Source organism: Panthera leo, chromosome B4 (assembly GCF_018350215.1).
Source record: "Panthera leo isolate Ple1 chromosome B4, P.leo_Ple1_pat1.1, whole genome shotgun sequence".
NCBI classification, from domain to species: Eukaryota; Metazoa; Chordata; class Mammalia; order Carnivora; family Felidae; genus Panthera; species Panthera leo.
In genome coordinates, this window is record NC_056685.1 from 111,138,221 (window position 1) to 111,143,935 (window position 5,715).

Here is a 5,715-nt window from a genome sequence, read left to right on the forward strand (position 1 = left end):
TAGCCAAGACTGTACTGACCTAATCCAAGTTCAATCCCCGTCCCTATCAGCAAACTACCTTATCTCAGCCCCTATTTCATTTGCTCAGACAACTGAACGTGGAGGTGGCCAAGCATGAAAGCGCTCAGATTACTGGCATAATTACCAGCCAAATTTCAGCAACTCGAAGAGACTATTGATTGTAAAAAGCACCATTAATTCATATAACCCTAAGAAAAAACATTGCAAATAAATCGTGAAACAATATCAAGACAATTGCTATATAAGAGATGTTCCAAGGTGAAAATAAACCTTTTTCAAGATTCAAAACTTGGTCATTTTTTTGTAAGTTTATTTATTTATTTTGAGAGAGACAGCATGAGTGGGGGAGGGGGCCGAGAGAGCCCAGAGCCTGATGCAGGGCTCAAACCCACAAAACCATGAGATCGTGACCTGAGCTGAAACCAAAAGTCAGACACTTAACAAACTGAGCCACCCAGGCACCCTAAAACTTGATTATTTTTAAGGGTGGTGCATCTACACCCATCAAAACCTCTTTGTCAAAAGATGAGATGTCACTCCCCAAGACTAAGACCTTCTTCCCATGTTGTTTATCCTCTCTTCCTTGACCTTTTTCCATTGAGTTTTCCTTTCTCTCCAGTGTGTTCAACTCTACCTCCCCCAGACTAAAAACACTTTCAGGTCTATTTCATCCTGACAATCCTCTGCTCGACCCATGCTGTGTTATCCTCTAGTTTGTATTCCGTTTTTTCTAATTCTCTTCGTATTTCCTTTTCCTTCCTGTCTTGTACTTATTTATGTTGAGATCTATAAAGGCTATGACAGGGACATCAGATATTTGGCTCCTAATTACAGAGCCTCATATTTGTTTGCAACACTTTGCTGTGGTCATATGTGGTTGTGGTTCTCTGCCCAGAAAACCTTCTACTGGGAAAACAACCTTCTTCCACATCATCAAATAGAAATACTGTTCAGTTTATATGGTTCAAGAGGACTGATTACCCCAATCTTCCTCCAGGAGTGGGCACATGATCCAGGGCTGTCCAGAATATTACATCAAGATCGGCACTGGCCTCAGGTCACAACAAGGGTAGGGACATCATTGAAGCTAGGCCAATCAGAATTCTACCCAACTTTTCTCTTGGAGCTCTCTGAAAGATGGTCTTTCCGCTAAGATTGTTCTTGCACTGCTGGTGGCCATTTTGTTTACCGTGTGGAAGTAGCTTAAGAGATGGTGAAAGATATGGGTCCCTGATGTCATTACTCGATCTCCTAGATCCAAAGATGCCTAAAATCAGACTGCTCCTAGATTTTTCAGGTACATAAGCTAATACATTACCTTTTGTTCATGCCGTTTGATGTTTCTGTCACTTGCAATCAAGAGTGCTAAAGCAGCATCCTGTTTTTTCTTTGTTTTATTTTACTTTTATTTATTTTTATTTTTTATGCAATGGTCACTCAAGTACAGCCACAAAAGGAAACACAGGAAAGGCACAAGAAAAGAAAGTTTATTATAATAGGTCTAGAGTATAGCAGGGTCACCTCTTGCCCCACAGGGTCACAGGGGAAGGGCCAAGTTTTGGTTAGGTGGCAGAAGACAGGAGCAAAGGGAAAGCTGAGGCTAGAGCCGTTTTGGAATTTCCATGGGGAAGGAAAGGCAGGGCAGAATAAACAGTCTAGGATTGGCTAAAATGTTTGAATAACTTCAGCAGGCTGTAAACTGTATGGGTGGTCACTAGTTGCCTGACACCTGGCCCTGGGATGATGGAGACAAAAGACTATTGTCTCCTAGGGTGGAGGGCCAGATAAAGCAGATATGGCTCTGGATTGGTTAGTTTGTATACCAAAAGCATGCTCCTAGCTGAGTACTTTGCTATATTTAAGAATTGGCTAGCCTCAGAAGGGACAGGCTATCCCCAGCCAGAAAGGTGTTTGTTTTTGTTTTTGTTTTTAAGATGTCAAAACATCATAATATACAGAAAATTAAAAATATATATATATACAATACCTAAAGCTTGACAGTTTTCAAAGAGCTTTGATATGCATTATTTTACTCGATCCTATGTACTGGTTACAGCACCTGGAACACAAATTTATTCAAGTATTATTTGCTGAATGAATGAGACCTGAGACAGTAGCCTAGGTTGGAGGATGGAGAAGAAATCATAGATTACATTTGACTCTTGAACAACATGGGGGCTTGGGGCACTGACACCCCTGCCCAGTTGAAAAACCATGTATAACTTTTGACTTCCCCCAAATGTAACTACTAATAGCCTGCTATTGACCAGAATCCCTACCAAAATAAACATGTAATGAACACATATTTTGTGGGTGATATGTATTATATACTGCATTTACAAGAAAGTAAGCTAAAAACAAGATGATCATTAGGAAGAGAAAATAGATTTACGATACCGTACAGCATTTATTTTTTAAAAATCTGTGTGTAAGTAGACCACACAGTTCAAACCAGCACTGTTCAAGGGTCAGTTGTATTTTGTCTTGTTAGAGTGGAAAATATGACTAGTTAGACTTCGAGAAACTAGGAGATACACATCTGGAATTCAGGAGAGAGAAAACCTAGGGCAATATCAGTACACTTTGTGAATTTAGTTTATTCGGAATGACTTAAAAATCAAAGTAATGTGGAGCTGTTTCATGACTACCATTGCTATAAACCTGACTTTATTAGAGAAAAATCCTCAAAAATCCATTTAGATTGAAATTCTTCCTCAGTCTGGCAAAGGCAAGACGAATTAAAATGTACTAGGTTGTAAGGATGATAATAAATACATACATAGCACCTTCTGTGTGCCAGGCACCCTTCTAAGCCCTCTGCCTCCATTAATTCATTAAGTCTCATAATAACTCTATGAGGTAAGTGTTATAATCATCTCTATTTACAGATAAGAGACATAAAGAACCGAGCAAAAGCTGCTTGCAGCTAGATGAAAGAGGACTGGCTACCTTAGCATAACTTCCTATTATGGGACGTTCTTGTCCAAGCAGATAAAGTTGCAAACTATTTGTTTCAAGAACATCCTGAAAATTTATTTATCTGAAGAATAGACTGTTCAACTGTGAAAACCAGAATGCTTATCAAAGTGTTGTTTACTTATCGAGAGTTACTTCAAAACCCAAGGCTTGCTGAGTTCACCAATCTTAGACTATTATATCACAAACTTATTAAATCTCACCTTAAAGCAGACTGCCTAAACCTTATCAATATTCATCTTTGAAGTCCTTCTTCTGAGACACACTAAAATTTTATCAAGATGGAACTCTCCCTTACTGCAATAAGCAATGAACTTGGCTTTGCTTGACCAACAGGTTATTCTGGTGGGCTTTTCAGGGAGTTAGTAGTTAACAGAATCGAGGGATTAATGTCTCCTGTCCATTGTTTGCTAACATGTCCATTGATTTTGTGTGGAGAAGGAAATAAGTCTAGGATTTACCATCCAAATGGACACCCACCTCACTTGGGTAAAGTAGGTTAAGTTTTAAGCAAAACTAAGCAGAATTCTTTGTGTCTGTTACAGAGCCCAGCATAGCATTAAACTGAATTAAATATGAACATAGACTAAAAGACATAAGCATATACTTAAATGAGTGCAGCCAAAAACATCATCCCAACTGGCCAGGTGACAATGAATGTTAGGGTGGAGGAAGGTCCCAGGAAGTGTCAGGCACAGAGATTAAAAATACTACAAAGCGGGGGGGAGGGGGGGGGCGCGCCTGGGTTTTTCAGTTGGTTAAGCGTCTTTCAATTTCATCTCTTTATCATGAGATCAGGTCCCGCGTCAAGCTCTGCTTGGGATTCTTTCTCTCCCTCTCTCTCTGCCCCTACCCCACTCATGCTCCGTCTCTACCAAAATAAACAAACATTTTGAAAAAAGTATTACCTTTGAACTCAAAGATGGGTTTAAGTTTCTGGCTCCACTATTTGCCAGAGATTTGACAAACAATTAATTTCCCTGAATCTCAGTAGCTCACCTGTAAAATAGGAACAATGTTAGTACCTACATCACTGAGTTAATATGACTGAAAGGGACTGTGTATGCCAAGAGTTTATCACAGTGTAATTGGTGGTATTTATTGTTATTATTATAATTCACTGCAGGATTTTAGGGCTTGGGGAGAGGGAAGATAAGATCAGTGATACCCTTGAAGGGGAATGGAGAATTCAAAGAGAGGTAACAAAATGTCTTAGAAGCTTGGGATTCAGGATAGATTTTTCCAAAGTCATCTGGTATTTTTCTAGGAAGACTGGTGACCAAGGCCAGAAGGGTAGTTTCCCAGCTAAACTCTCTCTCCATGTATTATAGCACTGTTTACCTCTCCATAGGGCTGCCTATGCAGAGTTTAGGACTGTAGCAGAAGTTTGACCTTAAAAGTTTAAGAATCTAGAACCCTGAGAGAGAGATGAAATCTGTCAGCGAGAAACACCTAAGTGTTTTTGTGGGGATATGTAGGAGGTGAGTATTGTTGTTTTTTAGATGTTATCACTGGTGATGCGAAACAACATGAGCTCACTGAGTCCAAGGTTGTTCTTTTCCAAACTTGCTTACTCACCAACCAAGCCAGTCCTTCCCAGAAGTATGGAGAGGAGGTGTTAAGTGATCCCAGTGCCTACTGCTTGCCACACCAGTTTGCTATCTGGCCTCCATCGATGAATAATCTTGGGGAGGGAGGTCATACTTCTCATTATTTGTAGAACTACAGAGCTAATGTTTATTTTGTATTTACCATGTATCCCCAGGGGCTGCTGCTTGGTGTGCATCATTGATTTATTTTCATTTTTATTTATTTATGTGTTTATTTGAGGCACAAGAACCAAGTTTTTTATTTGTTCATTTCTTGAATTTGCAGTATTCCTTGATGACATCCTTGCTTGGCCTGAGATTCTTTGCCATAGTCATCAACCACCACATGACTGCAACCAACCACTTTGCAGGGTTTTCCCTCTTTGTCAGTTTGACAGAGGCACACTTGTTCCCCTAGTTTTTTGATGTCATTGACCTTAACTAGGTTGCTTTGGTGTTCAGCACAAAGGGCCTCCGCCAACTTGACAGACATATAGCCTCATCATAGTTGGATGCACGTTCACAAAGATGGGCTTGATGCTTGTCTAAGGCTTTGGCAGCTTTGCAAATGCCACGTGGTAGGCCATCAATTCCATGTGCTTGGCCATCGTGGATGAGGGTGGTCTTCAGCACCTCTCGTAAAGCAGTATTAATGCCCATTACACCTCCAGCGGCAATGTCTTCCTCAGCCATGGCAGGTGGGTTAAGGCTGGAGACGAATCTTGAGTGCCCCCAACCTTCCACCTTCGTGTGACTGGCTGGGGCCAGGACAGAGTGCGTCATCTCATTTAATCCTTCTCACAAAAGTTACCAGTTATTATTACCCCCATCGTTGAACTCCTACTTGACTTGTGGTTTCTTATGAAGTACTCCCAACTTGGTGAAAGAGCCCTGGGGTCAAGAAAACTCAACACTTGTAAGCAGACAGGAGAAACGTGGTGTGGTATTTGCATGCCGGAACAGAGAAGAGTATAGAGAATCAACGCTAATGAATTCAAAGCAGAAGTAACAGGGTAGAAGGATGGCAGGGTGAAGAAGAAAGGCTAAGGGCTTCTATTTTAACAGTGTGGCCTTAAGCAGTACTTACACATTCAGGGAAGGGTCTCTAAGCATAAAGATGGGAAGTCAT

At 40.7% G+C, this 5,715-nt stretch overlaps 1 pseudogene; it reads right to left on the reverse strand.

The window, feature by feature from the left end:
• Positions 1 to 4,853: 4,853 nt before the first annotated feature.
• On the reverse strand, positions 4,854 to 5,279 carry LOC122223703 (annotated as a pseudogene).
• Between the last annotated feature and the right edge of the window lie 436 nt (positions 5,280 to 5,715).